Source organism: Ostrinia furnacalis, unplaced genomic scaffold (assembly GCF_004193835.3).
Source record: "Ostrinia furnacalis isolate ACB-3 unplaced genomic scaffold, ASM419383v2 OfSCF1604, whole genome shotgun sequence".
Lineage (NCBI taxonomy): Eukaryota > Metazoa > Arthropoda > Insecta > Lepidoptera > Crambidae > Ostrinia > Ostrinia furnacalis.
Genome location: NW_021131843.1, coordinates 90,876 through 101,470, shown reverse-complemented (window position 1 = coordinate 101,470; position 10,595 = coordinate 90,876).

The window sequence follows — 10,595 nt, the reverse complement described above, 5'->3', positions numbered from 1 at the left end:
CAAAAACTATTAAAATAATAAATATAGAATGTCACAACCACGCGTTTTAATGTCACGGCCATGTACTTAAATAGTTTGCGGTGGTGACACATTTTTAATACCATGGCCGTGACAATTTGAAACGTGTCCGATATATCCAAAAAACTATCTGTGAATTAGCAGATCTTGTGTAATTATCTGAAACTATGCTGCATGAGGTACATTATTATATTTTAAACAATAGCGTGACATTGATACCTACCTTTAAAAACCGTACACGGGATGGACGTGTTATGGTTGTCCCTTTTTTCAAATAAATAGGAAAAAATTTTTTGCGGCTCACTCACTACGTTCAGCCATTTGCAAATCTAATAAGATGATAATGTTACTGTTCTAAAAAAACTTAGCAAGGGATGTCAATATCAAACATAGTTTTTTACCGAGCTACGCATATTTAAAGTGGCGCACGTGGTTGTGACACAAAAACTGCTCACACAATGTTTGGTGTTCAAAATCAAAAATGGTCATTATTATTTTTTAACAGTCTTATATAACAAATATTAATCTTGCATAATTACTGTAATATTAATCGAAATAACATAACATCTCTTCAGAAAAAAATATTTTATGTCCAAATCCGGGAATCTCACACTACACGGTCCGTGACATTTTGGACTTTGAATTTTTTTTAAATAATCTTCTAATAGTTTTATGATAAAAATTATATTCGGCCTAGTTAATAGAGGTATTTTACTAAGTAAATTAATATACAGTGCACTGATTTTCTTAAAAAACATATGCTATTCTTACATCTCACACAAAAATGCGTAAGAATAAGAATGGCCCGAATAGAACGATGTGATTGGTTGCTGGTGTTCGGTTTAACGGCAATCTTGTATTATTACTCAAAATTTTAGGTACCTAAAATCGTGTGACCAACGTATTTCGCTTTCTCAATTCGAAATAATTATAAGAAGATATTTTTTTGACTATTGTGTGGAAAGTATATTTAATTACGATGATTTTAGTATATTCTACACACAAATTGAATGAAAATTGTGAATGCAGTAACCAAATGTTTCATTGCAACCGAAGGTGTGACACGATGAGAACGCGAAAAATGACCCCGTTTGTTATCGTTTCATGTGATGTTTTCGTATTATTTTTGCTTCTATTACGATAAAATTTATTTTGTATGTAGCTTAATAGATGTTTTATCATCTGATATCAAAGTTATTGTTCTAACTTATACCGTTTATGAACTATTATTGAGTGACCATCAAATTTGAGTGAAAATGAGAAGTACCCATTCACCGGCGCTCATTGCTAGTAGAGAGGCTGTGTTGAGGCCAGTATTTATGCTATTTTTAACGGTTTTTTTTAATGAATATTAGTATTTTTTGCACAAATTACTATCCCTATCCCTCTAACCCCTACCGATAAGCTTTAATACTTGTTTTAGGAGGGTTATTGAGTCCAGCATTACTATTATTTATTCTGTGGTCCAGCGGCGCCGTGGCGACTTTAGTAGAACCAACGTTTCGGAGTCAGTCAGTCTGACACCGACACCGTTAAGGCGATTNTAAATTAACTAGCTTTTGCCCGCGGTTTTACCCGCGTGAAATTTAGTATGTCACAGATCGTCATAAATTATAGCCTACTAGCTTTCCGCCCGCGGCTTCGCCCGCGTGGAATTTTGTCTGTCACAGAAAAACTTTATCGCGCGCGTCCCTGTTTCAAAAACCGGGATAAAAACTATCCTATGTTCTTTCCCGGGACTCAAACTATCTCTATGCCAAATTTCATCAAAATCGGTTGCGAGGTTTAAGCAGGAAAGCGTAACAGACAGACAGACAGACAGACAGAGTTACTTTCGCATTTATAATATTAGTTGGGATTGGGATATGTTAATCTGGGTTATAAACAGTAATACTGTAAAGTTTCAACAAAATCCGTTCAGTAGTTTTTGCGTGAAACATCCAGACATCCAAACATCCAGACATCATGACATCCAAACTTTCGCATTTATAATATTAATATAGTAGGATACAGGGCCGCCACAAGCGGGCGTGCAATCCTACTAGGATAATACTATCAACAAAACGTGCGACAGCAACTCAGTAAACGCTTAACTGTATTAACTCAGTCAGAACTGTGTTATTGTCCTGATTAAATAAAATATTTAAAGAAATATTTACTAATATAAGTCAAATAAGTCTAGAATAAGTCAATAAACTTTAAATATAAGAAAACATGGAATTATCTCTTCTTACGTAGCTAATCGGGTTAATGGTACCTAACCTATGCATAAAATAAGTATTTACTTTAATACCTATTTCAATCTTCGTAAAGACGCAAATAGCTGCATATTTATCGCGCTTACCGCAAATAAAAAAATATATGACGTCATTCTTTGGAGGACATGATTAAACCATATGAGTTTACTACTTTGAAACTCAAAATTATAGCGAAATCGAACTTAAATGCACAGGGGTAAGGGCGATGAGTGTATTTCTGAAATGTATCGGTAAGTTTGTTCAGATTTTGAGTCGCCATGTCACCGGAAAATAACAAGACTCGTAAGTTGATCAATTTTCTAGGTAGTTGATCAACTCTCGGAAAATAATAAACAGCATTTGAAATGCACTATTTAACGTTTGTATTTTAGTAAGTTGATTAATTTACGGCGTCTTGCCGTTAAATCATCCGACAAAGGCAAGGTGCACGTTGATTGGTTAAAAGACTCTCGTACTTTTATACCGCTCCCCGCCACCCGGCCGCCGCCATTACAGGTTTATNTTTGAGTCGCCATAACAAATATTTTGTATTGTACAGTCAGTATCAAATAATTCGTGACACCCAAAGTGGCCAAAAATTCAACAATCTTATTCCAAGTAACGAAGACGTATTGCGAACTTTTTGGCTACTTGGGTGTCATGAACTATTTGACGCGGACTGTACCTACTACAGTTTTCTGCATTTTTGTAGGAAAATAGCATAAATTTAATAAAACGGTTTTAAGATAAATGTACCTACCGTTATCTGTAAATTCAGACTAACTACGCTATCAATATTTGAATTCGAATATGTTTCTCTATCAACGAAATTAAAATGACATAACATCGAAATTTCAAAATATGAAAACACGGTGTCTATGACGTCTCATTTTTATATTTTTAATTTTTTTCCACACAGCTAAGAGCTACTTTACCTCCTGAAATCCTACCTAATTAAAATTTTGTTTACTTCCTACTAAATCTGAAATCTTTAATTTAAATTAATTCTGTCTGACACATATTATTTTCAGTCAACAACAAGGTCTTCCTTCCCATTTCCATGTTCCCATACCAGTTGCGTTTAAAAATTTCAACATTCAAAAAATATTTGCCGAATGAAATGAACCAATAATGCCGCCAACATAAGTTCAAAAACACACACTGGCCGCCAGACCGTTCTATCGATTTCGAAAAATTTTTTCCCCACGCAGACGCGAGCGAAGATATAAAATTTTTTATAACCTCCCCGCCCGCCCCCGCGTCTCTCAAAATTCCGTCTGCAAGAAAATCGAAGGCCACCAAAAAGAAAAATGGTAGAAAGTTCGCATGTAGCGTTAGCGAAGAAATTTTTAGAGAACGTGCTGTATGTAAGAGGAAACTTGGGAAGTACCGAAGGTGCTTAAGTATACGATAATTAATTAGGTAATAGTCTTGTTGATAATAATAGATAACATGCAGATCATAAATAAATAAATTCTTTATTGAATAACTTATTGACAGTTTAACAATAGGCTAATCTTAAACAATAATACTTAGACCCGTATTCACAAACATTACTATGAGGTCTCACAGGGCGCGTGGACGCACAGGGTGACACACGAACCAATCACAGAGCTCTATTTAACGCTAAAAATAATAGGTAGCTTGCTTTCGTTGTCGCGGCTTCTCTATTGTTCCTTCAGAAGAACATTTTGTGTCAGACTGTAACTAAGTAAATAGTAAAGTCCGATAAACTGTATTAAAAGAACAGACCAAAAATTTCATGTGTGCCAAGTGATTTTTTTTATTAAACCTTGGGAAACAACTTTTCTGCAGTCGCTACCCGCACGTATAGTAACGTAGTACATCAATGTATCAAGATGGCTTCATACATAGGCTGAGTCGAGGGGATACTTTCATAAATCGGCCATTTTGGATTAAAATTGGTAATGACATTTTGGCTCTATTATATGTCAAGATGATGAGGCAGAAAAGTTCTCGAGTGGTGACCGCGGAACATTAGACGTACTTAGTAAGTGTAAGCAGACCTCCCTCCCCCACTTGGTGGACTGACGATTTGATTGAAGGTGAATGCGGGCAGCGCAGGACCAGTCGTTGTGAAAATCCTTGGGGAAGCCTTTTCCAGTAGTGGACTAAGTTGAAACGAAATATCAAAGGGAAAAAACCCAACTGATGGATTCTAGGCGACCGTGGCGCCAATTTCGGTCCCAAATTTTTCAATCTGTTTTACAGAATCGGCCAAGGCTATCGGCATGAAGTTGATAAACTATGATTATTTGGTACAAAATCTCCAAAAATACTGTTGTGTTTTGTGCTCTGGGTTCGAACCAAGAAAAATTCGAGATAATTTCCTCACTATAACCGCAAAAAATTAGCATTAATATAGAAACTAAACTATGATGTCACAACGCCCACTTTATGTGTCGCCCTTGCCTTATTATTTTGTAGCGTTAACTTGACTTGTAGCTCAGATCATATTCTATGATCTGAGGCTTGTAGGTACCTTACAGCTGCCGTTTTTACGTTTATCTATTTATTTAATAGCATCCAAATAAAGATCTATCAAAAAGAAAATGCCTTCCGGAAATGGGCTTACTATACCAACGTCTACGACGCCCTAAAAGAACAGATAAAAACTGGCTGGCTGTAAAACGAAGACGCCCTGAGATGCAAGGAATAAAAAAGAAAAATAAAAAAGCCGTAAAAAGGCATCGGAGAGGGAAGGGGCGGGCGGGGGCCTCCAACTTCTACGCCATTTCGAAAATCGATCACGCGGCGCGTGTATGCCACCGTTTTGAATTTCGAACCCAACTATATTTCCACGAACTTTTGATGTAACCGAAAATGAGCTGTATTTCCAGCTAATGTGGACCATTATGGAATATTGAAAATTTGAAACATCGTTGTGTGTGTTCAAAACACACTCATACAGGAGTTACCAAAATATTAATGTTGGCCTTGCTGAAATAGATTTTTCGTTTTGGGAATTTCGTTTCAGGAGCGACCCTTTTAGGGATATTGTTGAAATACATTTTGAACTCGCATAAACTTTAAAGTTAGGCCTATTTAAAAACATATTCACCACGATATACGGTCATATTACGTAATATTATTATGAAAGGTTAGAACTTAGAACTTGTAAATCAAGATTTCTTAACGCTTTGAGACCAGATAAATAATCAATGGTGTCGGAACGGAATTGAACCCGAAATGTCGTGTCTTTCTTCGCACTGTGGCACCCACCACCATGCTATAGGGGAATTCCGATTTCTCCGAATCGACTATTCTATGATTAAACTTATTATCTATGTAGTTACTTAAACCTAAATTATTTAATAAGTTTCTATAAAAAAAGCATTAAGTAGGTAGATAATAATATGGAGCATGGCTAAAAAGGAAAATTACGGCTGAATTGTAGGCCTAGTTACCACCTAATTTTAACTGTAACTATAACATTAACCGGTGTTTTTGTATGGAATTTAATAGATTTTTGACGTACCGATATTAAAGTAAAAGTAAGATGGTGCAACCCAGCTTAAATTGACAAAAAAACGTTACGTCTTTCTTGAATTTGAAATGTTTCTGGAAAATCTCTTTAATTTTTCTCAGAGTATTACCGCTTTTACAATAAAAATGAGAACGTGTAAAATTATATTTAACAGCAGCAGGTAAAATAACATGTTAACCCTTCAAGTGCCAGCCAACTTGAAGGGTTATGTAAAAACTAGCCGCCCGCGACTTCGTACGCGTGGATCCCGTTTTACCCCCTTCATCTATCTTACGCGGTTTAGATTTTTTCATACAAATGTGGGAATTTTGCAATATCCTGTTGTAACTAAGCTTTAAGTTTACTAAGGTACCTGCATGCCTTTCAAGCGTCTAACTTAAGCGGTTTAGATATTTCATACAAAAGGATTTACCGCTAATTCTCGTTCCCGTGGGAATTTCGGGAATTCCTTTCTTAGTGCACCTCTACGGCACCTAAGCTACTACGTCCCTTCCAAATTTCAAGTGCCTACGTTTAGCCGTTTAGGCTGTGCGTTGATATGTCAGTCAGTCAGTCAGTCAGTTTCTACTTTTATATATTTAGATTCTTACACAAGTTATCGGACGCTATTAATTTATTATTGTAATGATAATTTTATGACTATGACTCATAAATCGGAAGCTTCTAGAAGATACTACGCTAGTAAAATGGGATCAACGACCTTTAAAACTCACAAACGGCTTTTATCACATGTTGGTGCCGTGGTTTCGAAGCTATTTAAAATTTAAACAGTTCAATACATAGAACAAATAATGGTCACAAAATTTGTATAATGGTGCTAGGTATTTAAAATTCTGAGACATAAGTAAACGGAAAATTATGATGTACAGTCAGCGTTAACTAGTTCGTGACACCCAAAGTAGCCAAAAAGTTCGCAACACGTCTTTGTCACAAATGGAATATTAAAGGTTGTGTGTGTTGTCAAGTTTTTGGTCACTTTGGATGTCGCAAACTATTTGACGCTGACACACAGATGTGTGCTGAAAAGTTGTGTTGAGTGAGGATCAGAAAGAAAGAAACCTATAATTGACCGGAAGTTTGAGAAAAATCCTTCATTTCCGGTCAAAAAACGTTATCACGAGAAAGTAAATATTAGGAAGACGGCCCCGGCAGGACGCAGGACTTGAGAAACGTNTTTTCTGGTGCAGATTTTATCGCCATAAATTATGAAACTTGATAGTCATGGATTTGACTGACAGCTGTCCGTCAAATTCCCGCCCCGCACCCCGCACTGTACATATTTTGTTCGCGATGTCTGTTCTATACGTAGTAATATTACTTCAATGTTTGAGACCAGTGGGTCTAGACAAAGTGCCATTATAATCGCAAACCAGTCGAAAAGTGGTCGAAAAGCCCCTTTTTTGTATGGAATTTGACGGATTCGATTTTCGATTCGATCAAAAAGTGCGTTTTGTCTAGGGGGGCAGATAAATAATCAATGGTGTCGGAACGGAATTGAACCCGAAATGTCGTGGCTTTCTTCGCACTGGCAGTGGCACCCACCACCATGCTATAGGGAAATTCCGATTTCTCCGAATAGACTTATTGATGAAACTGATTTCTCCGAATCGAATTATCTATGTACTTATTTAAACTTAAAGTATTTTAATGTTTCTATAAAAAAACAAGTGGGTAAGTAAGTAGAAATGGGGCATGGCTAAAAAGGAAAATTACGGCTGAGTTGTACCACCTAATTTTAATCGTAACTATCACAATAATCGGTGTTTTTGTATGGAATTTAATAGATTTATTAAAGTAAAAGTAAGATGGTGCACGTGCAACCCAGCTTAAATTGACAAAAGAACGTTATATTTTCTTGAATTTGAAATGTTTCTGGAAAATCTTTTTAATTTTTCTCAGAATATTACCGCTTTTACAATAAAAATGAGAACGTGTAAAATTATATGCAGCTTATAACAGCAGCAGGCAGCAGGTAAAATAACATGTTAACCCTTCAAGTGCCAGCCAACTTGAAGGGTTATGTAAAAACTAGCGGCCGCCCGCGACTTCGTACGCGTGGATCTCGTTTTACCCCCTTCATCTATCTTACGCGGTTTAGATTTTTTCATACAAATGTTTTTTCCCGCTAACTCCTGTTCCCATGGGAATTTTGCAATATCCTGTTGTAACTAAGCTTCAAGTTTACTAAGGTACCTGCATGCCAAATTTCAAGCGTCTAACTTAAGCGGTTTAGATATTTCATACAAAAGGATTTTCCCTGTAATTCTCGTTCCCGTGGGAATTTCGGGAATTCCTTTCTTAGTGCACCTCTACAGCACCTAAGCTACTACGTCCCTTCCAAATTTCAAGTGCCTACGTTTAGCCGTTTAGGTTGTGCGTTGATATGTCAGTCAGTTTCTCCTTTTATATTACATTCGATTAAAATGTACACAATTTATCGGACGCTATTAATTAAAATTTGTTACTGTAATGATAATTTTATGACTATGACTCATAAATCGGAAGCTTCTAGAAGATACTACGCTAGTAAAATGGGATCAACGACCTTTAAAACTCACAAACGACTTTTATCACGTTGGTGCCGTGGTCTCGAAGCTATTTAATTTAAACAGTTCAATATATTGAACATATAATGGTCACAAAGTTTGTGTAATGGTGCTATTTAAAATTCTGCTACATAATTATAAGAAAATTATGACGTACAGTCAGCGTCAAATAGTTCTTGACACCCAAAGTAGCCAAAAAGTTCGCAACTCGTCTTTGTCACAAATGGAATATTAAAGGTTGTGTGTGTTGTCAAGTTTTTGGTCACTTTGGATGTCGCGAACTATTTGACGCTGACACACAGATGTGTGCTGAAAAGTTGTGTTTAGTGAGGATCAGAAAGTAAGAAACCTATAATTGACCGGAAGTTTGAGAAAAATCCTTAATTTCCGGTCAATAAACGTTATCATTAGAGAGTAAATATTAGGAAGACGGCCCCGGCAGGACGCAGGACTTGAGAAACGGTGCCAAAGATCACCAGTGGACCACATTATCATCGCTCAAAAGGAACTAGGAACACATCATCATCATCATTATCAACATCATTTCAGCCATAGGACATAGCTGCTGAACATAGGCCTCCCCTGCTTTCCGTGTTGACTGATTGGTAGCGGCCTGTATCCAGCGCCTTCCTGCTACTTTATAAGGTCGTCGGTCCACCTTGTGGGTGGACGTCATACGCTGCGCTTTTCGGATTCCGGTACGAGGCCTCCCCTCCAGAACCTTGTTGCCCCATCGGCCGTCAGTTCTGCGTACTATAATGGCCTGCCCATTGCCACTTCAGGTTGCTAATCCGTTGGGCTACACTTAATAACTTAAAACTGTTTTTTGTTACTACATCCTAATCCTATGGTGTGGGGTATCGTTGCATAGGTTTTTCAAAAATAATGGGAGCGTGTGAAGACCATTTTCCGATTCAGGAATGGATAATTATGATGGATTCTATAATATGGATTTCAGAAATCTTCTCGCGTTAATGTTAGCGGAATCTTTAGCATTTAATATTATACTTATTGTTAAAGACAAGAGTTCAGTCCTCATCAGTCAAATGACTTATAAAAATATTTTTTCTACTTCTATTTTCGTTTCTTCAACAAATATACAATTCACAAACACCTATTAATAAACCGTATATTTTTATTGTATTTCTTTACTTTTACCTATTGTTCTATTAAATTTAACACGAGTACAATAATTATTACTTATTTGAGGTTAAAACTCATAATACACGATACATTCGATAAACACAATTTTTAATTAATATCAAATAGAAAAAATAACATGTGCAACCAACTGTGTTATTGCTTGGCCAGACTTTAAATAAAATTGTATGAAAGATAATTGGTTTGTTGACACCATTAAAAGTCTTTAAAAATACTTTTTAAATCAGTTTTTAATTAACTGTAACAGTTCATATTTAACTGTGATAATTTATTGCGTAATTGTTGTGTTCCGGCAGTTGAGAGGTAAGCTAGCAAGTTCCTTTGTGGTTGAGGATTCCGGGTGAACCTCGCTTCCACCTTCAGCCTGATCATCAGTTTCCATCAGGAGAGACGCAGGCCAAGAGCTTCCTCGTTGTAGATTAAAAATCAATAGGGTGGTTGAGTGGACACCCTAGCTAGTGTAGTTGTCAATTGACGTACTTTTAATGTCAAAACGAAAAACAACACTGCCACAGATTTTTAAGACAATTTATTTTGGAACGATGACGTCATCAGATGATAGCGATCGAACTCAAATTGACTATCAATTTATTTACCTATTGATTTCAAAGCTAATACAGAAAGAAACGGAATTTTACAGCCTTTCTAAAACTATTACTCGGTTTTCAGGCGTCCAAGACCAATTTTATGACAAGTTTTCAACACGACTTTTGCCGTTAGTTTCTAAATCAAAATAATTTAGTTTTTGCATCCGAGCCGGTGCGTCTCGTTGCAAAACAAACTAAGATGAAGAGAAAGGTGGGAAAATTCCATTGAGCGATGCTCGCGAGTGTAGTGCATTTCCTGCTCTACAAGATTTTCTTTCTCTCTCTTTCCCAAGTCTATTTACACCTCAATTTGACAACCATCAGCTGATGACATAAATGAATGTTAAGAAAAGGCGTAACTTTTTGCCAGTTTGGTAGACTTCGCTAATTATAACCAAGAGGCGTCCACAGCTGGACAAAGAAGGATATCCACAATAAGAATAAGAATGTCTTTTTTATTCAGCACAATTTAAGGTATACAAAGCAAGAGTAAGTAAACATAAAAAAATAATAAAAACATAATAATTATGCTGAATAG